Source organism: Staurois parvus, unplaced genomic scaffold (assembly GCF_062004578.1).
Source record: "Staurois parvus isolate SC_StPar_1 unplaced genomic scaffold, SC_StPar_1.0 ptg000367l, whole genome shotgun sequence".
Classification (NCBI taxonomy): domain Eukaryota; kingdom Metazoa; phylum Chordata; class Amphibia; order Anura; family Ranidae; genus Staurois; species Staurois parvus.
Genome location: NW_028318163.1, coordinates 6,146 through 33,213, shown reverse-complemented (window position 1 = coordinate 33,213; position 27,068 = coordinate 6,146). Strand labels below are relative to the sequence as shown.

The window sequence follows — 27,068 nt, the reverse complement described above, 5'->3', positions numbered from 1 at the left end:
GTGATTGACAGCCGAGGCCACCAATGGCAACACGGGTAGGGCTTGTGCCTGTGCCCCCTACCCGGAAATGCAAAACCACGTATATATATATATATGATTTTGTGCAGCCCTGCAGCAGTATTTCGGCTATAGGGCGGCGGGAAAGCGATTAATGTTGTGTACTTTCCTGAGCACCTCAGGAGCCCAAAACACAGCAAATGGCCACATAACGAAGTGGAAGTATTCTGTGCTTGAGAAAAAAAATCTTGTTTGGTGTCTTCAAGTGTCTAACCTTTATCTGGAGGATTTAGCACTTTAACCTCTTGCCGTCCGCCTGCTGTTTTTAAACGGCAGGGCGGTGGCACTCCAGGGGCGGGTTGCCGTTCATAAACGGCACCCGCTATTTCTAGTTGTGCGCACTCCCTGGGAGCACGCAGCACCGCTGTCCGATGCCCGCTGTGTCCTCCGGACACAGTGAAACACCGATCGTCGGACGGGACCTCTGTACGAGGTCCCGATCATGTGATCACTGATTGGCCAATCAGTGATCACATGCAAAGTAGTAAGCAAGATGTCACTTGTGACATCATTGCTTACTACGTGTGAAATCTGTGAATGATCACAGAGGTCACATGGTACAGGGCTATTCACAACAGCCTTGTACCATGTGACAAGCGGTGACCAATCACAGCTCACACATTATTTCTCAATGACTGCAGGAATGCAGACAGAGAGAAAGAGAAATGATTGCTTTTACATCCTATATGGGTGTAAAAGCAATCACTGTAAAAAAAAAAAAATCTTCATCACCCCCCCACAAGTAGTACAGTGTCACCATGGTGACCCTGTACTGCTAGGGTGACAGCATGTAAAAAAAAACATAAAAAAACAAACATAAATAATAATATAAAAAAATAAAATAAAAAATGTAAAAAAAAATGTTTAAAAATTATAATTTTTGGTTATAAACTAACTTGGCATTTTTTATTTTTTTTTACTAAAAAGATAACGGAATAAAAATTTTGGCCAAGATTTATGATGAAATATTATTTATTTGCAAAATTGTATAAGAAAAACACTTTTTTAAACATTTTTGGACTTTTTCATTTATATAGCAAAAAAAATTAAAATCCCAGCGGTGAATAAATACCACCAAAATAAAGCTTTATCTGTCTAAAAAAAAAAATGGTAAAAAATTCATATTTGTACAGTGTCGCATGACCGCGCAATTGTCATTCAAATTGTGATAGTGCTGAAAGCTGAAAATTGCCCTGGACAGAAAGCGGGTGAAAGTGTCCGGACTGGAAGGGGGGGAAAGTGTCCGGACTGGAAGGGGGGGAAAGCGTCCGGACTGGAAGGGGGGGAAAGCGTCCGGACTGGAAGGGGGTGAAAGTGTCCAGACTGGAAGGGGGGGGAAAGCGTCCGGACTGGAAGGGGGGGGAAAGCGTCCGGACTGGAAGGGGGGGAAAGCGTCCGGACTGGAAGGGGGGGAAAGCGTCCGGACTGGAAGGGGGGGAAAGCATCCGGACTGGAAGGGGGGGAAAGCGTCCGGACTGGAAGGGGGGGAAAGTGTCCGGACTGGAAGGGGGTGAAAGTGTCCGGACTGGAAGGTGGGGAAAGCGTCCGGACTGGAAGGGGGTGAAAGTGTCCGGACTGGAAGGGGGGGAAAGTGTCCGGACTGGAAGGGGGGGAAAGCGTCCGGACTGGAAGGGGGGGAAAGCGTCCGGACTGGAAGGGGGTGAAAGTGTCCAGACTGGAAGGGGGGGGAAAGCGTCCGGACTGGAAGGGGGGGGAAAGCGTCCGGACTGGAAGGGGGGGAAAGCGTCCGGACTGGAAGGGGGGGAAAGCGTCCGGACTGGAAGGGGGGGAAAGCGTCCGGACTGGAAGGGGGGGAAAGCGTCCGGACTGGAAGGGGGGGGGGAAAGCGTCCGGACTGGAAGGGGGGGGGAGAAGCGTCCGGACTGGAAGGGGGGGGGGAAGCGTCCGGACTGGAAGGGGTGGAAAGTGTTCGGACTGGAAGTGGTTAAAAAAAAAAAAAAAAAGTCCTGCACAGTGTTTTTTTTGGCTCGCGCTCCCCAGGGGTAAAACGCACCATGCACTCTATTCTATCTTCCTGGGTGGTCCTTCTCCCCTCCCCCCACCCATGTCTGACCACCCATATACCAAGGAGACAGTTGTGATGAACAGACCGGATGGCCATGACTACGTTGGAATCTCAATGGATTGCTGTCTGAAATCTCATAGCCAAAGAAATAATGAAGGGGGGGGTGAGGAATGTTCCATATACAACGTACAGCTTCCAGATCTCGGGGGGCACGCCTGGACCTCCATATGACACCTTCTGGGTGCGTTGTGCGTTCAGCATGAATCATCATCCTGGACAAGAAACACAAAGAGAAAAACGAGATCATCCATTACTAGAACTCCAGGCAGATGGGAAAGACGCAGATCACTGCAGCTCTGTATTCATACAGAAAACACAATAAAAACAATCACAAGAAATCAATGTATCGGATATGTCAGAGAATCTGGGATTGCCCCTCCCCCCCCCCCCAGCCAGCCGATTACATCTGTGTAACATCTCCACCAGCTCCTGGTCTAAGAGAACACAATGATCAGTCACCAAAGATGGGGGAGGGGTTCTATAGTTGCACTGTATAGAAGAGAGGAAGGGGCTCTATAGTTATACTGTATAGAGGTGGGGGAGGGGTTCTTTAGTTGTATACATAGATGGGGGGAGGGGTTCTATAGCTACACTGTATAGAGTACTATACAGAGGTAGGGGAGAAGTTGTATAGTTCTATACAGAGGTGAAGGTGGGGGGGGGGGTTCTATAGATACACTGTATAGAGGTGGGGGAGGGGTTCTATGGTTGCACTGTATAGAAGTGAGGAAGAGGTTCAATACTTGTACTGTATAGGAGGTGGGGGAGGGATTCTATAGTTGCACTGCATATAGGTGGGGGAGGGATTCTATAGTTGCACTGCATATAGGTGGGGGAGGGGTTCTATAGTTCCACTGTACAAATGTGGGGGGAGGGATTCTATAGTTCCACTGTATAGATGTGCGGGGAGGGGTTCTATAGTTGCACTGTATAGAGTTGGGGGAGGGGTTCTATGGTTGCACTGTATATAGTGGGGGGAGGGGTTCTATGGTTGCAGTGTATAAAGTGGGGGGTTCTATAGTTACACTGTATAGAGTAGGGGGAGGGGTTCTATAGTTACACTGTATAGAGTGGGTGGGGGGGGGGGGAGAGGGATTCTATGGTTGCACTGTATGGGAGGTGGGTGGAGGTTCTATAGTTACACTGTATTTAGATAGGGGAGGGGTTGTATAGTTTTATACAGAGGTGGGGGAGGTGTTCTATAGATACACTTTATAGAGATTGGGGGAGGGGTTGTATAGTTGTTCTGTATACAGATGGGGGAGGAGTTGTATAGTTCTATACAGAGATGGGGGAGGTGTTCTGTATCATCCTATTAGAGGACACTATCTCTGTCGGTGTCTCTGGGAATGTCAGGACCTATAAAGCAGAATTCCCCTCCAGGACACAACATCCGGGGACTCCTCCCCCTCCTGGGTCATGTGGTAATGCTGAGACTAGTAGTTCCTCAGCAGTCCGGTGGGAGGTGTTAGCCCCGCCTCTCACTCTGGTCCCGGTTGGGCTCCCTCCTCCTTGCTGAGCCATGATTGGATGTCCGCACACAGCCCCCTCCATTCCCATCCCCCCACTTCCTTGTTTACATAAATATTCACTAACAGGAAAGGCGGGGACAGGAAGTCACGAGACCGGAAGTGACCTCACCATTTGCCCGCAGACATCTTTGTGGAGGGCTGGTGCTGCTTCCTTCGCCTCCAACGTCTCATAAATAGTCATTTAACTCAGTTTGTGGAGTCGGCAGTAATGTGTGTCCCACAGAGGACCCGGCGGGAGAGAATACCAGGGGGCTGGCACTGCTGACCTGGGAAGAGAGGGCGATGGGGAGAGCGGGGCATGTTGGGACATGTAGTCCATACATAGAGATTCCTCCATAGAGGTGTATGGGGATATAGGGGGCATGCTGGGACATGTAGTCCATACATAGAGATTCCTCCATAGAGGTTTATGGGGATATAGGGGGCATGCTGGGACATGTAGACAATACACAGAGAGCCCTCCATTGGTCTCTGGGGATAGGGGGCATGCTGGGACTACATACAGAGAATCCTCCACAGAGGTGTATGGGGGAAAGCGGAGTATACTGGGACATGTAGTCCATATGTACAGAATCCTACATAGAGGTCTATAGGGATAGGGGGCATGCTGGGACATGTAGTCCATACACAGAGAGTCATCCATATGGGGATAGGGGGCATGCTGGGACATGTAGTCCATACACAGAGAGTCATCCATATGGGGATAGGGGGCATGCTGGGACATGTAGTCCATACACAGAGAGCCCTCCATGGGGATAGGGGGCATGCTGGGACATGTAATCCATACACAGAGAGCCCTCCATCGGTCTATGGGTATGGGGAGCATGCTGGGACATATAGTCCGTACACAGCCCTCTAGTGTGAAATCTGCACAGAGAAAGATGAAATAATAGGCCGCAGTGTTCACAATAAACATTACAACTAAAAAAAATAAATAAATAAAATGAAATAAAAAGATGAACTCTGCTCTGTATACAACATTCTCCTAAATCTGATCATCTTTATTGCATCCAATAGGAAATATTCCAGATATTCCATATATAGTGCTGAGTTCTATAGGATGTCATTATAAGGAATGAATAGGATCCTATCCAGCTCTGCTGATGGTAATATAAATGTATATAATAATAGGAGGCGCCTTCCTCTACTCACTTCAAGAACTCATTATATAACCAAAATAACCCAGTGATTCCAATAATGTGTCGCTGGCCCTTTAAGATGTTGTTTTTGTAAACACTCTCGCTCGCCCTTTCCCTCTCTCTCTCTCTCTCTCGCCCTTTCCCTCTCTCTCTCTTGCCCTTTCCCTCTCTCTCTCTCGCTCGCCCTTTCCCTCTCTCTCTCACTGTGATCACATGACCAGATTTGACCTTTCCGCGCAGCAGTGCAGAGGCTCTCAGTTTGAGTTTCTTCTTGTCAGAGTCAAGACGCTTTTTTAAAAGCTCCTGATAAGTTCTCATTCTATTGCAAGATATTTAATCTCTATTGATTGGTATTGAGTATCCACTGATACCCTTCAATCAATAGCGATCAGCAAAAGCTTTTTAACGGTTTTTTTTTTAATCTGTTGTACTAATTTAGTGGCAGTTTGCCATCTATTTAAAAATGACCCAGCAGATCCTCACCGTGTTTCTTACCCTGCTGTTTGCATGGGGAGGAAAAAGATACGTCCCCGACCACTCTTCAGAGATCCCGATACACCTGAATCAGGAGATCAATACAACAGAGCAGCATATGGAAGAATTCATCAAAGGAACGGAAAATGACCCCCCAGAGATACGCCTGCTGGTGAAGGAGGAGAGCAAGTCATCAGAGCAGCAAGTGGAGGAAAAGGTCAGAGAAATGGAAGATGACCCCCCAGAGAGCCACAAGCCAGTGAAGGAGAAGAGCATTAAGTCAATGGAAGAGCAAGTTGAGGAATCAGTCAGAGAAGCTGCAAACGAGCCTCCAGAACCCTCCAGCTGGTTTTCATTACTGACCACCACTGCATACTGGTTTCAGATCATACTCCTGATAAGTGCCATCATTCTGAAATACATCCTGCACAGAAACGACCTGGCCCTGAGAGTAGGACAATATTTGGTTTTCCAGAAGCTGATTGAACTCATTCAGGAAGGACTGGGCAACTTCAATTTCCAATGGTCCAGCCATGGGGCGGCCTTAGAGAATGGAGACCCATCCCTGTTTATAAATATTGATGCAGAATATTGCAGGTCAAACGCCTTTCACTGGGTTATCTTAATGCTGCTGTTGCTACTCATAATACTGCTCGTAATGCTGCTGGTGCTGACAGTGTACGTATTGCTGATGATGCTGAATGAGCTGTCGTTTAGCCGATTCTCCCCCGCTAGGCGACTTCGTGCTATTTGGTGTCTTTTCAAACCACGAAAGACAGATAATATCACCCTTCCCAGACCCAGCATCACATCTCCAAGGGGTCCCATACATGTTTATGTACAGGATACGCCACCCGAGCCAACAATCCTGCCATCAGGAGCTAGGAATGCTCACAAACAGACTTCACCACGCAAGCCGAAAAGGAGCCGCCACGTTGCTTGCCATTGTCCGAGTGATAACATCATTCCAACTTCAAGTGCTTCACCCCAGATGAAGAAGCTCAGGAAAAACCGCATGCTCAGACGACTCAGTGCATTTTGGAGTCATTTCAAAAAAAAAAAGACTGATGACATCACACCGAGTGATAACTTCACCCCGCCGAGTGATAACATCACCCTTCCCAGACCCAGCATTAAGCCTCCAAGGGGTCCCATACCTGTTTATGTACAGGATACCCCATCCAGGAGAACAATCCTGCCATCAGGAGCTAGGAATGCTCACAAACAGACTCCACCACGCAAGCCGAAAAGGAGCCGCCATGTTGCCTGCCAGTGTCCGAGTGATAACATCATTCCTACATCAAGTGCCTCACCCCAGATGAAGAAGCTCAGGAAAAACCGCATGCTCAGGCGACTCAGTACATTTTGGAGTCTTTTAAAACCAAAAAAGACTGATGACATCACACCGAGTGATAACTTCACCCCGCCGAGTGATAACATCACACCTCCAAGGGGTCCCATACATGTTTACGTACAGGATACGCCACCCCAGCCAACAATCCTGCCATCAAGTGCTAGGAATGCTTACACAGTCTCCACCACTCAAGCCAAAAAGGCGCCGCCATGTTGCCTGCCAGTGTCCGAGAGATAACATCATTCCTACATCAAGTGCTTCACCCCAGGTGAATAAGCTCAGGAAAAACCCCATGCTCAGGCGACCAAAAAAGACTGATGACATCACACCGAGTGATAACTTCACCCCGCCGAGTGATGACATCACCAGACCCAGCATCACACCTCCAAGGGGTCCCATACATGTTTATGTAGAGGATGCGCCACCCGAGCCAACAATCCTGCCATCAAGTGCTAGGAATGCTCACACAGTCTCCACCACTCAAGCCAAAAAGGCGCCGCCATGTTGCCTGCCAGTGTCCGAGAGATAACATCACCTTACCGAGGAGTGATAACATCACCTTACCGAGGAGTGATAACATCACCTTACCAAGGAGTGATAACATCACCTTACCAAGGAGTGATAACATCTCCTTACCGAGGAGTGATAACATCTCCTTACCAAGGAGTGATAACATCTCCTTACCGAAGAGTGATAACATCTCCTTACCGAGGAGTGATAACATCACCTTACCGAGGAGTGATAACATCTCCTTACCAAGGAGTGATAACATCACCTTACCAAGGAGTGATAACATCTCCTTACCAAGGAGTGATAACATCTCCTTACCGAGGAGTGATAACATCTCCTTACGGAGGAGTGATAACATCACCTTACCAAGGAGTGATAACATCACCTTACCGAGGAGTGATAACATCACCTTACCAAGGAGTGATAACATCTCCTTACCGAGGAGTGATAACATCTCCTTACCGAGGAGTGATAACATCTCCTTACCAAGGAGTGATAACATCTCCTTACCGAGGAGTGATAACATCACCTTACCAAGGAGTGATAACATCTCCTTACCAAGGAGTGATAACATCTCCTTACCGAAGAGTGATAACATCTCCTTACCGAGGAGTGATAACATCACCTTACCGAGGAGTGATAACATCTCCTTACCAAGGAGTGATAACATCACCTTACCAAGGAGTGATAACATCTCCTTACCAAGGAGTGATAACATCTCCTTACCGAGGAGTGATAACATCTCCTTACGGAGGAGTGATAACATCACCTTACCAAGGAGTGATAACATCACCTTACCAAGGAGTGATAACATCACCTTACCGAGGAGTGATAACATCACCTTACCAAGGAGTGATAACATCACCTTACCAAGGAGTGATAACATCTCCTTACCGAGGAGTGATAACATCACCTTACCAAGGAGTGATAACATCTCCTTACCAAGGAGTGATAACATCTCCTTACCGAGGAGTGATAACATCACCTTACCGAGGAGTGATAACATCACCTTACCGAGGAGTGATAACATCACCTTACCGAGGAGTGATAACATCACCTTACCGAGGAGTGATAACATCACCTTACCGAGGAGTGATAACATCACCTTACCGAGGAGTGATAACATCACCTTACCGAGGAGTGATAACATCACCTTACCGAGGAGTGATAACATCTCCTTACCGAGGAGTGATAACATCATTCCATCACCAAGAGCTCAGGAAAAACAACTCAGGCAACTTAAGAATTTTTGGTGTTGTTCAAGGACCAGCTCACTCAATGAATAGACACCTGCCTTTTGACGGAGAACATCTCTTTGGTGCCTCTATAGCAGGGGTCCTCAAACTTTTTAAACAGGGGGCCAGTTCAATGTCCCTCAGACCGTTGGAGGGCCGGACTATAGTTTAAAAAAAAAAAAAAACTATGAACAAATGCGGCCACAGTACAGGAGATGACCAGAGACTGCGGACATACAACGGCGGCGGGAATACTGAGCCGGCCGCTCCATAAGACGCACAGAAATTTCCCCCCAAGTGTGTCTTATGGAGCAAAATATACGGCAAATGCAGGACACCTTGTTGGGTCTGATCTGTGTACAATGTAAAGAGAGAGAGGGGGGGGGAGATAAGGAGGGGGGAGAGAGAGGAGGGGGGAGAGAGAGAGGAGGAGGAGAAAGAGAGGAGGAGGAGAGAGAGAGGAGGAGGAGAGAGAGGGGGGGAGAGAGAGAGAGAGGAGGGGGGAGAGAGAGAGAGAAAGAGAGAGGGGGGGAGAGGAGGGGGGAGAGAGAAAGAGAGAGGGGGAGGGGGGAGAGAGAGAGAGAAAGAGAGAGGGGGGGGAGAAAGAGAGAGGAGGGGGAGAGAGTGAGGAGGAGGGGGAGAGAGGGGGGAAAGAGAGAGGCAGGAGATCGATCATCTTTTGCACTTATATAGGGTCTGTGGCCATGATACCTGACATGCAGCGATGGAGTCTCCTCTCTTGCTCCCCCTCTTCATGGTCAGCTCTAGGCTCCGCCCTCCAACCGTGACGGTTGCACTGATCAGAATACATGGCCGGCTGGCTGCAGAGACGCCGGGTGAGTGGTGCGGGTTCATAAGCCGAGCCCACCCTCCCCTGTTCTAGAATTGCTGATCCCGCCCTCCTGCCTCCCGCCCGAGCCCTGCCGAGCTCTCCCGACCTGCCAAACCCTAGTCCCTTGCCTCGCGGCAGATACGCCCCTGCCCGGCGGGCCGGATAAATGTCCTCGGTGGGCCGCATGTGGCCCGCGGGCCGTAGTTTGAGGACCCCTGCTCTATAGTTTGTGTGAAAAAAAATAAGTGTACGATGCAATGTGGGGGGACTGTCCCAGGCGTGCGACCCCCCTGCAGCATGGGGCCGGGTCGCAGTTGCAATGCCTGTAGGTACGCCCCTGACACATGCCTTGTCTTTGGTGTGGCTGGATCACACCAATGCATTGTGGTAGTGTGCAGGCACCAAAATGAAGTACAGCAGGCTGTACTTTTTCTAGCGTACCGCAGTCACCACATGCTGATAGTCAGAATATACTGATCAGCCCAGCAGCTGATTGGCTGCATGCGCCGATCGAGAAAAAACTTCCAACAAGCCCATTCATGAGATAGATTAACTTTTCATGAGCAAGGACAGCCATAGATGGATTGAAATTCAGCTGGATTCTGAACCAGACGAACTTCAATTCATTTATAGCCAACTTTAGGTCCAATCAAGACAAGGCAAGTGCGGGCGGTGTGCGCTGAAATAAAGTACGGCTGGCCATGCTCTTTGTCCAGCGCAGCGCAGTCACCTCCCGCTGGCCAATAAAACTTCTTGAAATGTCACTATGTGACACAGAGGCGTAGCTAGGGGGGTACATATGTACACAAGGTACAGGGGCGCAAAAATGAGGCTTACAACCAGGGGCGTATTTGCCGCGAGGCAAACAAGGCGTTTGCCTAGGGCCGCACTTTTTAGGGGGGGGGGGCGGCGTGGTGCCGCCGCCCCTCCTCTTCCAACGGAAGGGACACTTAGTACAGGGACGGGCAGCGGGCTGCTGTGTCTTACCTGGCTCCGTGTCCCAGTCCCAAGACGATCCAGTCCAGGAGACGCTGCTGGAGGAGGGGTAGAGAGGTCCGCAGGTCCGGTGTCTTCTTTTCCCTGGACGCGATGTGTGGGCGGGATGACATGCCGCCCCTGTAATCTGGCCACACCCTCGGGATCACTGGACAGCCTATGGCCGCTTGTACCTCCCCTGTGCTTGCGTGGTTTTCCCCCCAAACACATACCTTGCGTTGGTGGTGCAGTGGTGAGCATAGCTGCCTATCCAGCAGCTGACCCGGGTTCGATTCCTGGCCAACGCAATTTTCAAGATGGCTGCCTCGCCTGCGAAGTGCTTTTAGTCCCCAGGGAGAGAAGTGCTATACAAATAAAATGTTGAGGATATATTAGCGAAGGAATAAAATTTAAACCAAAACTAATGAAGCAAATGTGTTGTATGATTGTATGTTCTTAAACACTTCTGAATAATTTATTTCTTGCGCAAGGATATTATTTTGTATTCTCATTTTCAGCCAGTAGGTGGAGCACTCGGATGCTTTTCAGGTATTTTTTTCGGCTATCCTTAGCAATGTGGATGAAAAAAAAAGCCTGCTGCTTACTGTATACATCGCTCAATAGCTCTCTCTGGCACTAGCAGGGGTGGACTGACAACTCATGGGGCCCCCGGGCAATAGGGGATCATGGGGCCCCTGTGTCCTTGCCCAAACTCAAGAAGCCTATGAAAAAAGGTACCAGAGGCATCTCATGGGGCCCCCTACTGACCCCGGGCCCTCGGGCAGTGCCCGAGTTTCCAAATGGTCAGTCCGCCCCTGGACACTAGTCATTTATGTCATCCTTACACTAATGGCCCCTTCCTGTTCCAACAAGACATTTTGGACAATTTCATGCTCCCAACTTTGTGGGAGGAGTTTGGGGATGGCCCCTTCCTGTTCCAACATGACTGCACAGCAGTGCACAAAGCAAGGTCCATAAAGACATGGAGGAGCCAGTTTGGGGTGGAGGAACTTGACTGTCCTGCACAGAGTCCTGACCTCAACCCCATAGAACACCTTTGGGATGAATTAGAGCGCAGACTGCGAGCCAGGCCTCCTCCCCCGACATCAGTGCCTGACCTGACAAATGTGCTTCTGGAAGAATGGTCCAACCTTCCCATAGACACCCTCCTAAACCTTGTGGACGGCCTTCCCAGAAGAGTTGAAGCTGTTATAGCTGCAAAGGGCGGGGCCAACTCAATATTGAACCCTACGGACTAAGACTGGGGGGCCATTAAAGGTCATGTGCGTGGAAAGGGCGGGGCCAACTCAATATTGAACCCTATGGACTAAGACTGGGAGGCCATTACAGGTCATGTGCGTGGAAAGGGCGGGGCCAACTCAATATTGAACCCTATGGACTAAGACTGGGGGGCCATTAAAGGTCATATGCAGGGGGAAAGGGCGGGGCCAACTCAATATTGAACCCTACGGACTAAGATTGGGAGGCCATTACAGGTCATATGCAGGGGGAAAGGGCGGGGCCAACTCAATATTGAACTCTACGGACTAAGACTGGGAGGCCATTACAGGTCATGTGCGGGGGAAAGGGCGGGGCCAACTCAATATTGAACCCTATGGACTAAGACTGGGAGGCCATTACAGGTCATATGCAGGGGGAAAGGGCGGGGCCAACTCAATATTGAACCCTACGGACTAAGACGGGGGGCCATTAAAGGTCATGTGCGTGGAAAGGCCGGCAACACAATACTTTTGGCAATATTCGTATGTATTAGATCTCCACGATCTCTACTACACTTGGGACAAGCTGGATCCCACAAAAGTCCCATCTCAAACAATTTAACTGGAATACAATTTGGCGGGATATGGCGGTGGGCAGTGATTAGGGTGTAGGTATTGCGTATGGCGGTGATCAGGATATTGGTATGGTGGTGTTTTTCTGCGCACTAGGAAAGGTGACAGGGACTGGCTGCATTGTTTATTGTCTCTACACTGGAGCAGTGATCAGGGACACTGGGGTGGCTGGCACTGTAGTCTCTGAGTGGACATGCACTGTGAGATGCTGCTGTACACTCACAGGCTGCAGCGTCGCTTGTCTCTGCTCTCACAGCCAGAACAGAGAGAAGAGATCTTTACTTTCACTGTTCACCTTTCAGTATATGGTCAGTTTTACAAAAGACATAAAATTAGCATTTTTCTCACCTACTACTGGTACAGGGCAAGGGAAGGACAGAGGAATAGAAAACAAACTTGTTATACTTACCTGCTGTGTGCAGTGATTTTGCACACAGCAGCCCGGATCCTCCTCTTTTTGGGTCCCACGCAGGCTCTCCTGGCCCCTCCTACCTGTCGCGTGCCCCCACAGCAAGCAGCTTGCTATGGGGGTACCCACTGCTGTGTGTCCATTCACACACGGAACCTCGGCTCGGCCCCCTCTCTCTTTTCATTGGCTCACTGGCTGTGACTGACAGCAGTGGGAGCCAATGGGTCCCGCTTCTGTCTCAGTCAATGAGAAGAGGGAGTCCTGGGATAGCTGAGACTCCAGTGAACGTCGCTGGATCAAGAGGGGGCTTAGGTGAGTATTGGGGGGGGTGCTGTACAGATTTTTTACCTTCATGCATAGAATGCATGCAACAGCACAATGGCAGCTGAAGGCATCCGGTGCATCCTTGCATCAGATTCAATCAACTGTACAAATACAGGACAACCCCCCCCCCAGCCTAAACTAGCCATTGCAGCAAGGTGCACATGGAAGGGCAATGTACATCACAAAGGATTTCCCAGCACACTTATCAGCCAGCCTGCAAAAAAAAAAAAAAAAATTTACCCTGTCTAACAATTCACGTTAAAAACAGAGGGTTTTGTTTGGACACATTTGCAAATGTATGCGTAAGCTGCAGTGCCAACGTCAAGGCTCCTCTGTGTACTGCGGTCCTAACTCTATAGTTTTTAGAGTGTCCAAGTTGGAGCACATATAGCAGTGGGTTGATAAGGGCAGGTTTGTCAGGAGGGAGCCCACCCCTCCTTAACCACTTCCCGACCGGCCGTTGTATATAAACGGCCGGACGGTGGCAGTGCAGGGTCGGGTGGCCGTTTTTAAACGGCCGCCCGCATCCGAGGCTCGTGCGCGGCTCCTAGAGCGCGCACCCGCGTGCCCGGTGATCGCCGTGTCCCTCGGATACCGGCGATCACCTGACGTGGTACAGGACCGTTCTGTACCATGTGACCGATGTGTCCAATAAGGACACAGTCCTAATGTAAATAGAAGCCGCATGGTGCGGCTTCCGCCCCCTTGACCGCGCACGCGCGTGCCCACAGATCGCCGGGTCCCTCAGATACAGGGGATCAGGTAACATGGTACAGGACCAATGAAATCGTCCTGTACCATGTGACCAATTATAACTGTAAACAGAAGCCGCATGGTGCGGCTTCCGGCTCTTTCTCCTCACACGGAGTTCTGTCTGTGAGAGAAGGAGCTGGATTAGAAGAGTAAGAGCAAGCCTGATTGCAAGTGTCCCTAATTGTCCCTGATCACAGTGTCCCTGATCACTGTCTCTGACTGTCTGTCCCTGATCACAAGTGTCCCTGACTGTCCCTGACCACAAGTGTCCCTGACTGTCTGTCCCTGACCACAAGTGTCCCTGATTGTCTGTCCCTGATCACAAGTGTCCTTGACTGTCCCTGACCACAAGTGTCCCTGATCAAAAGTGTCCCTGATCAAAAGTGTCCCTGATCAAAAGTGTCCCTGATCAAAAGTGTCCCTGATCAAAAGTGTCCCTGATCAAAAGTGTCCCTGATCAAAAGTGTCCCTGATTGTCAGTGGCCAGTGTCCCTGATCGCCAGTGTCCCTGATCGCCAGTGTCCCTGATCGCCAGTGTCCCTGATCGCCAGTGTCTCTGATCGCCAGTGTCCCTGATCGTCAGTGTCCCTGATCGTCAGTGTCCCTGATCGCCAGTGTCCCTGATCGCCAGTGTCTCTGATCGCCAGTGTCTCTGATCGCCAGTGTCTCTGATCGCCAGTGTCCCTGATCGCCAGTGTCCCTGATCACAAGTGTCCCTGATCGCCAGTGTCTCTGATCGCCAGTGTCTCTGATCGCCAGTGTCTCTGATCGCCAGTGTCCCTGATCGCCAGTGTCCCTGATCACAAGTGTCCCTGATCGTCAGTGTCCCTGATCGTCAGTGTCTCTGATCACAAGTGTCCCTGATCACAAGTGTCCCTGATCACAAGTGTCCCTGATCACAAGTGTCTCTGATCACAAGTGTCCCTGATCGTCAGTGTCCCTGATCACAAGTGTCCCTGATCACAAGTGTCCCTGATCACAAGTGTCCCTGATCGTCAGTGTCTCTGATCACAAGTGTCCCTGATCGTCAGTGTCCCTGATCGTCTGTGTCCCTGATCACAAGTGTCCCTGATCACAAGTGTCTCTGATCACAAGTGTCCCTGATCGTCTGTGTCTCTGATCGTCAGTGTCCCTGATCACAAGCGTCCCTGATCACAAGTGTCCTTGATCGTCAGTGTCTCTGATCACAAGTGTCCCTGATCGTCAGTGTCCCTGATCGTCAGTGTCCCTGATCACAAGTGTCCCTGATCGTCAGTGTCCCTGATCGTCAGTGTCTCTGATCGTCAGTGTCTCTGATCACAAGTGTTCCTGATCGTCAGTGTCTCTGATCGTCAGCGTCCCTGATCACAAGCGTCCCTGATCACAAGTGTCCTTGATCGTCAGTGTCCTTGATAGTCAGTGTCCCTGATCGTCAGTGTCTCTGATCGTCAGTGTCTCTGATCACAAGTGTTCCTGATCGTCAGTGTCTCTGATCACAAGTGTTCCTGATCGTCAGTGTCTCTGATCGTCAGCGTCCCTGATCACAAGCGTCCCTGATCACAAGTGTCCTTGATCGTCAGTGTCCTTGATAGTCAGTGTCCCTGATTGTCAGTGTCCCTGATTGTCAGTGTCCCTGATCGCCAGTGTCCCTGATCGCCACACAGCGGCCCAGCTGTGTCCCTGGTCACTGCATAGCGTCCCAGTGTCCCTGATCTCCACACCAGCAGGTCTTGATCACCTCCACACTACCATATCCTGATCATCATACCACCAAGTCTTGATCACCGCCACACCTGCAGGTCCCAATCACAGCTATACCAGCGGGTCCTGATCGCCGCCACACTAACAGATCCTGATCACAGCCATACCAGCAGGTCCTGATCACCACCCCAGCAGATCCTGATCACCACCAAACTAGTGGGTCCTGATCCCCGCCATACCAGCGGGTTCTGATCGTCGCCACATCATTGGATCCTGATCGCTGCTAAACCCACGGGTCCTGATCACCACCATACCAGTCCTGATCACCTGAGAGCCATTACAGCAAACTGTGAGTACTTTTTAGTCTTTGCACACAGTTTACACACACACTCACAAAACATTGCCTGCCAGCTCACGGTATCTCTGATCTTTGCCCAACAGCATCTTGTGTAAACCAACCGCAGACAGCCATCTGTCCCTCACTACAGTAACATCAGACCACTGTACACCAGCACCATCATCCTGATCACCGCCATTCCAGTAGTTCCTGATCACAGTGCCAAAAATATGGCCAAAAGATTATATTCAAGCGAGGAGGCATTTCAAATTCTGAGTATGACAGATGAGAGTGACGGAGAGCTCTCACTGTCAGACTCAGATTCTGTATATGAACCAGTACACAGCAGCGGTTCACTCTCTGAATCAGAAGAAGGTGTTCCAACAAAAAGATTGAGGAGCTCCAAGGACCAGCAAGCAACCACCAGCAGCTCAATATCTTCCTCTGACATGGCTAGTACCAGCAGTGTAAGTGCAAGTACTAGTACTCGGGTGTCACGTCAGCGACCAAGGGTCCATACTGCTGTCCCAGATGCACTTTTAAACCCTGTGTGGCTACCTACAGGATCACGAGCACCTATAATTCCCCCATTCATAGCCCAATCAGGCATTCAGGTAGAAACTCAAAATTTTACAGCCATTGATTTTTTCCATTTATTTTTCACTGAAGATTTTTTGAATTCAGTTGTGCACCAATGCAATCTTTTTGCCCAGCAATTTATCACCCAAAATCCCAACTCCTTTTATGCCCATCCATTTGAGTGGAAATGCCTCACAGTTGAAGAATTTAAAGTGTTTCTTGGCCTTGCATTTAATATGGGACTAACAAAAAAAAATGAATTACATGCTTATTGGTCAACAAATCCCATTCATCACATGCCGCTCTTTTCTGCCACTATGTCCAGGACCCGCTATAGAACAATAATGCACTTTCTACATTTCAACGATAATTCCATGTGCCCCCCCAGAGATCACCCCGAGTATGACAAACTTTATAAAATTCGGCCACTGATCAATTATTTCAACCAAAGATTTTCAGAAATATATTGTCCTGAAAAAAACATCTGTGTCGATGAATCCCTAATCCATTTCACTGGGAGGCTGATCATAAAACAGTACATTCCAAGCAAACGGGCCAGATATGGTGTGAAAATGAACAAACTCTGCGAAAGGTCTAAGGATACGTGCACAAGTTCCGTATCTACGAAGGAAAGGACAGTCAGCTAGAGCCCCCTGAATGCCCAGCTTATATGGGGATTAGTGGAAAAATTGTCTGGGACCTGGTATACCCCCTCTTCAACCAGGGGTACCACCTTTACGTGGACAATTTCTACACAAGTCTGCTCCTTTTCCGCCACCTTTATCTCAAGGACATTGTAGCCTGTGGCACAGCTCGACCCAATCGGAAGGGCTTTCCACAACAATTGGTTGCCACCAAGCTAAACAGGGGCGAGTCAGCTAGCTTGCAAAATGAAGAAATCCTGGCCCTTAAGTGGCAAGACAAACGGGATGTGTATGTCCTTTCATCTATCCATAACAGCAGCTCATTGGAAATTCAAGGAAGACGCGGTACCATCCGAAAACCTCAATGCATACACGAATACAACCTGTTCATGGGGGGAGTAGATTTAAATGATCAAATGCTACAGCCCTACATACCCAACAGAAGATCAATCTACTGGTATAAAAAAGTATCCTTCTACCTTTTCCATATGGCCCTGTACAATTCCTACATCGTTTACCAGAAGTCCACACAAAGACCTGTCACCTTCTTACAATATCAGGAAGAGATTATCACATCCCTCATCTATCAAGGAAGACCCGTACATGAACAAATTCGCTCTGATGCAGTGAGCAGATTGCATGAAAGACATTTCCCCAATATCATCCCTACTACCCAAGCAGACCGCCATCCTCAAAAAAAATGTCGTGTATGCTCCAAACATAGAATTCGACGTGACACCCGATACTATTGTCCCCAGTGTCCCTCAAAGCCTGGTCTCTGTATAGGAGATTGCTTCCGTATCTACCATACCGCACTACATTATTAGTGAAGTATGGTGAAGATATTTCTGTTTGTCCTCCTACCTGCTATTTCCCTGCCACGTTTCTGCCTGTATTCATTTTCCTGCTTTCCATCTGAACTGACCTCGGCCTGTTAATCGACCATGCCTCTGCCTTCTGCCTGAATTGACCTCAGCCTGTTAATCGACCATGCCTCTGCCTGCTGCCTGAACTGACCTCAGCCTGTTAATCGATTCTGCCTCTGCCTGAACTGACCTCAGCCTGTTAATCGATTCTGCCTCTGCCTGCTGCCTGAACTGACCTCAGCCTGTTAAATCGACCATGCCTCTGCCTGCTGCCTGAACTGACCTCAGCCTGTTAAATCGACCATGCCTCTGCCTGCTGCCTGAACTGACCTCAGCCTGTTAATCAACCATGTTTTCTGCCTGCCTCCTGGACTGATCTTTTTCCCTCCCACTTTAGTAGTGGGATTCAAGACAACACAGGGGTCTCACTTATGTGAGGGGATCCAGAGTAGTGTTTCCAAGCAGAGAAAACTTTTTTGTTTTCTTTGGGTTTTGTAATTCCCGGATCAGGGTCTGGAGACCAGAGGCTTCGAAGAGATTTGGGTGGGACGAAGCCTCTACCCCTTTGTCCAGTCTTACCTAACCAAGGCCCTAAGCTTTATGTTTCTGCCTGGACCAATCCTTTGATCACGTCTCTGCTTGCTGTCTGTATCGACTGTGGCCTTTTTATGGACCATGTTCCTGTCTTCTTCCTGGACCACTGCTTTGCCTGTTTGCTCACCACGTCTATGCATGACATCGGTACTGACCCATCTGCACATCCCACTGGCTACCTTCCTGCGAGACACTGGTGCCCCCATCCTCTATAGACAACTGCACTGAAACCACAGGTACTCTTTGGTTTATCTTTTGTTTAATTTCTTGGTGAGTGAACATAGTGCTATGTGGGCAGCCACGTACCAGTAGATTGAGCTTTTAGGAACAGGCTGTAGGTGAAGCTACACTATGCTTTATGCTATGTTTATTTGCAAAATTTAGTAACATTGCGTTAAAAAAAATAGATAAATTTCCACATTTTCTGAAAATTTGTGTAAAAAATTAAGTCTTCAGAAGACTCGGCTGCTCCAGGACCTCCAAAATGGCATTAGGTAGTCAAGAAATCAGATGTGTCATTTTTTCCCCTAGAACTCCAAAAGGTGCTTATTGGATGTGGAGCCCCCCTATGTGGCCAGACTGTGAAAAAGTCTCACACATTTGGTATCGCCATATTCAGGAAGAGTTATAGAATGTGTTTTGGGGTGTAATTTTAAGTATGCCTATGTTGTATAATAGAAATATCTCATAGATTGACAACTTTGCGTAAAAAAAAAAATTTTCATTTTCTTTTCACATTTTCCAAAAACTTTTGGCAAAAAATGCAGTCTTCAGAAGACTCCACATGACTCTTAAAATATACCTTGGAGTGTTTGCTTTCCAAAATGGGGTCATTTTGTGGGTAATTCCATTGTCCTGATGCTCCAGGACCTCCAAAATGGCATTAGGTAGTCAAGAAATTAGATGTGTCATTTTTTCCCCTAGAACTCCAAAAGGTGCTTATTGGATGTGGAGCCCCCCTATGTGGCCAGACTGTGAAAAAGTCTCACACATTTGGTATCGCCATATTCAGAAAGAGTTATAGAATGTGTTTTGGGGTGTAATTTTAAGTATGCCTATGTTGTATAATAGAAATATCTCATAGATTGACAACTTTGCGTAAAAAAAAAAACATTTTCATCTTCTTTTCACATTTTCCAAAAACGTTTGGCAAAAAATGAAGTCTTCAGAAGACTCCCCATGCCTCTTAAAACATACCTTGGGGTGTTTTCTTTCCAAAATGGGGTCATTTTGTGGGTAATTCCTTTGTCCTGGTGCTCCAGGACCTCCAAAACTGTGATAGACAGTCAAGAAATTAGATGTGTAATTTTTGCCCCTAGAACGCCTAAGGGTGCTTATTGGATGTGGGGCCCTTCTATGTGGCTAGGCTGTGAAAAAGTTTCACACATTTGGTATCACCATACTCAGGAAGAGTAGCAGAATGTGTTTTGGGGTGTAACTGCAAGTATGCCTATGCCGTGTGAGAGAAAGAACTTGTTAAAATGACAACTTTGTGAAAAAAAAATTAAAATTATTTACTTTTATCATTTCCCCTTAAAAAATTGGCAAAAAATTACAACTTCAAAAAACTCTCCTTGCCTCTCATTAAATACCTCAGACTGTCTACTTTCCAAAAAGGGGTCATTTGGGGGGTATTTGTATTATCCTGCTATTTTAGGGCCCTGAGAAACTATATAGGTAGTCAGTACATCAGGATTGATACATTTTCAAATATATCAAATATATATACCGTGGTCTGTGGACTCTATAACTTTAATACAGACTAAATAATACACACTGATTTGGGTTATTTCTACCAAACAAAGGTAGCACAATGGATTTTGGCCTAAATTAATGAAGAAAGTATATTTATTTGCAAAATCTAGTAACAAAAACGAAGAAAAACATGTTTATTTTCAAAATTTTCAGGCTTTTTCCACTTTTCTAGAAAAAAATAAAACCCCCAGTGGTGATTAAATACCACCAAATGAAAGCTCTATTTGTGTGAAAAAAATGATAAAAATTTCATTTGGATACAGTGTCGTATGCCTGAGTAACTGGCATTCACAATGTGAGAGCACTGAAAGCTGAAAATTAGCCTGGTCAGGAAGGGGGTAAAAGTGTCCGGTCTGGAAGTGGTTAAAGTGTTAACCCCTTCCTGTCCGGACACTTTCCCCCCCTTCCAGTCCGGACACTTTCCCCCCCTTCCAGTCCGGACACTTTCCCCCCCTTCCAGTCCGGACGCTTTCACCCCCCTTCCAGTCCGGACGCTTTCACCCCCTTCCAGTCCGGACGCTTTCACCCCCCTTCCAGTCCGGACGCTTTCACCCCCCTTCCAGTCCGGACGCTTTCACCCCCTTCCAGTCCGGACGCTTTCACCCCCCTTCCAGTCCGGACGCTTTCACCCCCCTTCCAGTCCGGACGCTTTCACCCCTTCCAGTCTGGACGCTTTCACCCCCCTTCCAGTCCGGACACTTTCACCCCCTTCCAGTCCGGACACTTTCACCCCCTTCCAGTCCGGACACTTTCCCCCCCTTCCAGTCCGGACACTTTCCCCCACTTCCAGTCCGGACACTTTTACCCCCTTCCAGTCCGGACGCTTTCACCCCCCTTCCAGTCCGGACGCTTTCACCCCCCTTCCAGTCCGGACGCTTTCACCCCCCTTCCAGTCCGGACACTTTCACCCCCTTCCAGTCCGGACACTTTCACCCCCTTCCAGTCCGGACGCTTTCCCCCCCTTCCATTCCGGACACTTTCCCCCCCTTCCATTCCGGACACTTTCCCCCCTTCCAGTCCGGACACTTTCCCCCCCTTCCAGTCCGGACACTTTCCCCCCCTTCCAGTCTGGACACTTTCCCCCCTTCCATTCCGGACACTTTCCCCCCCTTCCAGTCCGGACACTTTCCCCCCTTCCATTCCGGACACTTTCCCCCCCTTTCCATTCCGGACACTTTCCCCCCCTTCCATTCCGGACACTTTCCCGCCTTTCCAGTCCGGACGCTTTCCCCCCCCTTCCAGTCCGGACACTTTCCCCCCCTTCCTGTCTAGGGCAATTTTCAGCTTTTAGCGCTATCACACTTTGAATGACAATTGCGCGGTGTTAGATTTTTAGACACATATAATACTTCTTCTAGTGTCTTGAGGCGATTATGAACGAAAGAGCCATTGTAATAAAAAATGAAGTGTGATTTTATTCTATCACACAATGGTGTCAAATAAACAATGTAAAGCGTATTATGAACAGTTCCATGTAGATGAAACTACTGTAAAACTGACAAGCGAAAGTTCAAAGAAAAAGTCACCATTATCTGTCATGGCTGTTCTGTCTTTGCCATGTGCTCCATGCTCCATGCTGTCCTTCCAATGACTTTGTAAAGCAGGAGAAGCCGGATGTGACTAAATTGTAGCTGGAAGTGATCTCAGTATGCGCCTGTTGCAGCTTCTCAGACGTGTGTATGCAGGAGTCATGTTGCTTGTGTGTATCAGAGAGAGTGTGTGTGAGCGTGAGTGTGTCCCTTGTCCGTTCCGATGGTCTTTTATGAGGCAAATGTACGTCATAGTTAGTGATCATAATACCTTCTATGGAAAGTATTACTGCTTAGCAAAGCCATTTCATAAAAGGGAAAGATGCTATACATATGATGTTTGATGGACAGGAACATATGTATGCTGATGTACCAATGATGTAACCCTTAGCTATATATTTAAAAGATAGTATAGCTTAAGAACATATCAATGTATAATCACTAAACTATATATGTATCAGTGTTAGAGACGTATACTAAATATACACAGAAAATACGTAATGTAATAGTAAGTCACTTCTAATAACCTTGACATAACTACCAAATACTTCTATGCCTAAATATCTCTAAATATAGTCTACTCAACCTTCAACTGGTATATACTATTTCAGCTTAACTTGTATACAGTTGCAAGAAAAAGTATGTGAACCCCTTGGGATTACGTGGAGTTTTGCATGAATTGGGCATAAAATGTGCTCTGAACGTCATCTAAGTCACAACGATAGAAGAACACAGTCTGCTGAACATAATACTACACAAACATTAGATGTTGCCATGGTTTAATTGCACATAACATGTAAACTTTCACAGTGCAGGGAGGGAAAAGTATGTGAACCTTTGGACTTAATAACTGGTTGACCCTCCTTTGGCAGCAATAACCTCAACCAAACGTTTCCTGTAGTTGCAGATCAGACCTGCACAACGATCTGGAGTCATTTTGGACCACTCCTCTTCACAAAACTGTTTCAGTGTAGCAATATTCTTGGGATGTCTGGTGTGAATCGCTCTTTTAAGGTCATGCCACAGCATTTCAATCGGGTTGAGGTCAGGACTCTGACTGGGCCACTCCAGAAGGCGTATTCTGTGCTGTTGCAGCCATTGTTTTGTTGAATTACTTGTATGCTTTGGGTCATTGTCCTGTTGCATCACCCATCCTCTGCGGAGCTTCAGTTGGCGGACAGATGGTCGTACGTTTTCCTGCAAAATGTCTTGATAAACTCTGGAATTCATTTTCCCATCAATGACAACAATCCTTCCAGGCCCTGAGGCAGCAAAGCAGCCCCAAACCATGATGCTCCCTCCGCCATGTTTCACAGTGGGGATGAGGTTTTGATGTTGGTGTGCTGTGCCTTTTTTTCTCCACACATAGTGTTGTGTGTTCTTCCCAAACAACTCAATCTTGGTTTCATCTGTCCACAGTATATTTTGCCAGTAGTGCTGTGGAACATCCAGGTGCTCTTTTGCAAACTTCAAACGTGCTGCAATATTCTTTTTGGACAGCAATGGCTTCCTCCGTGGTGTCCTCCCATGTACTCCATTCTTGTTTAATGTTTTCCTGATTGTAGATGTGTCAACAAAAATGTTAGCATGTGCCAGAGATTTCTGTAGGTCTTTAGCTGACACTCTGGGATTCTTCTTTACCTCATGCAGCATTCTGTGCTGTGCTCTTGCAGTCATTTTTACAGGACGACCACGCCTAGGGAGAGTAGCAACAGTGCTAAACTTTCTCCATTGTAGACAGTCTGTCTTACCGTGGACACATGAACATCAAGGCTCAAGGAGATACTTTTGTAACCCTTTCCAGCTTCATGCAAGTCAACAATTCTTGATCGTAGGTCTTCTGAGAGCTCTTTTCTGAGAGGCATGGTTCACATCAGACAGTGCTTCTTGAAACCAGTAAACCCAAAACAGGTGTGTGTTTTTTAAGGGCAGGACAGCTGTCAGCAACACATCCAATATCAACACACTGATTGGAGTCAAGGTTGGCTCACTCCTGGCTCCAATTAGCTCTGGGAGAAGTCATTAAGCCAGGGCCTCACATACTTTTTCCTCCCTGCACTGTGAATGTTTACATGTTATGTGCAATTAAACCATGGCAACATCTAATGTTTGTGTAGTATTATGTTCAGCAGACTGTGTTCTTCTATTGTTGTGACTTAGATGACATTCAGAGCACATTTTATGCCCAATTCATGCAAAACTCCACGTAATCCCAAGGGGTTCACATACTTTTTCTTGCAACTGTATCTTTTGGTCTCAGCTATAATTGAAGAATAGTAAATACTACCATTTGTCAAAGACCATTCACACATATTAATATTAATTATGACTAATCATAAAAACCAAATATTTTGCAAGCTTGCCATCAATATAAGTGCCGAATCATAATTTAGATTTAACACGCAGTCATGCAACACTGTACCCAAATGAATTTTTTACCATTTTTTTGAGACAGATAAAGCTTTATTTTGGTGGTATTTATTCACCACTGGGATTTGTATTTTTTTTGCTATGTAAATGAAATGTCCAAAAATTTTGAAAAAAAGTGTTTTTTTTTATACAATTTTGCAAATAAATAATATTTCATCATAAATCTTAGCCAAAATTTATTCCGTTATCTTTTTAGTAAAAAAAAAAAAAAAATCCAAATTAGTTTAGAAGCAAAAAATATATATATCCACCTGCGCTCCACAGACTCCTTATATATAACTAGCTGCTATCATCTACACCCTATACCATGGGACACATAAATTAAATATCAAGATATTGGATGAAGCGCTCTGCTATAATAATGCTAAAAAAACAAAATTTTATACACAAATGTAAAAGTGACTAATACTTAAATAATATATGTGCTAAAATTATATAAAAAAATTTCATATAAGACCAGTCTGCCCCCAAATGGCTAAAACTGGTTATACATGTGCACACACAGCAAAAATAGAAAGTGACCAGGTGCTTGGGTACATAAATAGTGTCTTAATAAATACAAAGGTTTTAAAATCACAGTGAAAGGTGCCAAGTGTTTAAATAACAATAAATATACATATAATATAATCATGTGCAAAAAACATGCTATCACTCTTCTGTGAAGAAAATATATATATATTAAAGTGCTTTTGCATTCAGATAGTGCTCAGACCAAAGTGTCACTCCAGTGAATCAATCCTAAATATCCAGAGTGCCTCCTCACCTCCAACATTCGACCCCTAGAGGTCACAAATCATTTATTTAAATGATATTCCAAAAAAGCGACATCAGGATATAACTTGCCCCACGACTCAAAATCTCAATATATACGATGCCTCAGCCATATGTCCATGGACCATGGAAGATTTAAGCACAAAGAGAGATCTCCATAGCGCAATATGTAGTTTTATTATAAAGAAAAGCAGATAGAAAACTCACATGTTCTCAGAAGTGTACAAGCAGTTTCCCCATATCCTATGGGTGTAATAGGAAATCGTGTTTGCCGAAAACCGGAAATACGTCACCGGAAGTGCATCACCGAGCTCCACCCGGAAATGACGTCAATGAGCTCCACGCGTTACACCACTGTCACGTGGCTTCTTCAGGATCAAGCCTGAAGAAGCCACGTGACAGTGGTGTAACGCGTGGAGCTCATTGACGTCATTTCCGGGTGGAGCTCGGTGATGCACTTCCGGTGACGTATTTCCGGTTTTCGGCAAACACGATTTCCTATTACACCCATAGGATATGGGGAAACTGCTTGTACACTTCTGAGAACATGTGAGTTTTCTATCTGCTTTTCTTTATAATAAAACTACATATTGCGCTATGGAGATCTCTCTTTGTGCTTAAATCTTCCATGGTCCATGGACATATGGCTGAGGCATCGTATATATTGAGATTTTGAGTCGTGGGGCAAGTTATATCCTGATGTCGCTTTTTTGGAATATCATTTAAATAAATGATTTGTGACCTCTAGGGGTCGAATGTTGGAGGTGAGGAGGCACTCTGGATATTTAGGATTGATTCACTGGAGTGACACTTTGGTCTGAGCACTATCTGAATGCAAAAGCACTTTAATATATATATATTTTCTTCACAGAAGAGTGATAGCATGTTTTTTGCACATGATTATATTATATGTATATTTATTGTTATTTAAACACTTGGCACCTTTCACTGTGATTTTAAAACCTTTGTATTTATTAAGACACTATTTATGTACCCAAGCACCTGGTCACTTTCTATTTTTGCTGTGTGTGCACATGTATAACCAGTTTTAGCCATTTGGGGGCAGACTGGTCTTATATGAAATTTTTTTATATAATTTTAGCACATATATTATTTAAGTATTAGTCACTTTTACATTTGTGTATAAAATTTTGTTTTTTTAGCATTATTATAGCAGAGCGCTTCATCCAATATCTTGATATTTAGTTTAGAAGCAAAAATTATAATTTTTAAACATTTTTTTTTACATTTTTTATTTTATTTTTTTATATTATTTTTTTTACATACTGTCACCCTGGCAGTACAGTGTCACCATGGTGACACTGTACTACTTGTGGGGGGTGATGAAGATTTTTTTTTTTTTTTTTTACACTGATTGCTTTTACACCCATATAGGATGTAAAAGCAATCATTTCTCCTTCTCTCTGTCTGCATTCTTGCACTCATTGAAAAGTACTGAGTGAGCTGTGATTGGTCACAGCTTGTCACATGGTACAAGGCTTTTGTGAATAGCCTTGTACCATGTGACCTCTGTGATCATTCACAGATTTCACACGTAGTAAGCAATGATGTCAGAAGTGACATCTTGCTTACTACTTTGCATGTGATCACTGATTGGCCAATCAGTGATCACATGATCGGGACCTCGTACAGAGGTCCCGTCCGACGATCGGTGTTTCACACAGCGGGCACCGGATCGCGGTGCTGCACACTCCCAGGGAGCGAGCACAAGCAGGGTGCGGGGAGGCCGTTTATAGACGGCCACCCGACCCTGCAGTGCCACCGTCCGGCCGTTTATATACAACGGCCGGACGGGAGGTGGTTAATAAAGTAAAAAAGAAAAAAAAGAAAAAATTTAAATAACAAACATGTTATACTCACCTGCTCTGTAATGCTTTTGCATAGAGCGGCCTTGTTCCTGGGTCCAACTGAGGCACTTCTGGATCCTCCTCTTCTTTGTGTGTCCCCATAGCAAACCATTTGCTATGGAGGCACACAGTGTCTGCACGCTCCCAAGCTGCGCTCCATAGACTTACACAGCGGGACTTAGCCCCCCACCACCATCACCACTTTCTCCTCACTGCATTTGATTGACAGCAGCATTGGCTCCCGCTGCTGCTCGAGTGCTGTGTGAAGAGGAAGAGAGGGGAGAAGAGATGCAGCCGTGCACAGTGCTGGATCTCTTCTCCCCTCTGTCCTCCCCTTGCCCTGTGTGAATGGGAAGAGAGGGATAGAAAACATTTTTTTTACCTTAAGGCCACTTTTACACTGACGGTCCGATTGGGTCAGTCTTTCAGGCGGGCCCGATTGGACCATCCATAGCTCTCTATGGAGCAGCTGGTATCGTCAG

General features: G+C 46.8%; 1 long non-coding RNA gene and 1 other non-coding gene across 3 annotated transcripts in view; one reads left to right on the top strand and one right to left on the bottom strand.

Annotated features, from left to right (window-relative positions):
• Positions 1-26,816, bottom strand: part of LOC149456242 (uncharacterized) — a 38,259-nt gene extending 11,443 nt beyond the window's left edge. Inside the window, exons 1-3 of one of the 2 annotated variants that reach the window (XR_016313925.1) lie at positions 26,600-26,816; positions 10,207-10,559; positions 2,274-2,355 (exon numbers count right to left, since the gene is read on the bottom strand). This is a non-coding gene — a long non-coding RNA (uncharacterized LOC149456242). Of the gene's footprint in view, positions 1-2,273; positions 2,356-10,206; positions 10,560-12,456; positions 12,548-26,599 lie in introns of those variants that run through there. The other variant, XR_016313926.1, reaches the window with a different exon arrangement.
• On the top strand, positions 10,431-10,502 carry TRNAD-AUC (transfer RNA aspartic acid (anticodon AUC)). The gene has a single exon. It is a non-coding gene; the product is annotated as a tRNA-Asp (tRNA).
• Positions 26,817-27,068: the final 252 nt, after the last annotated feature.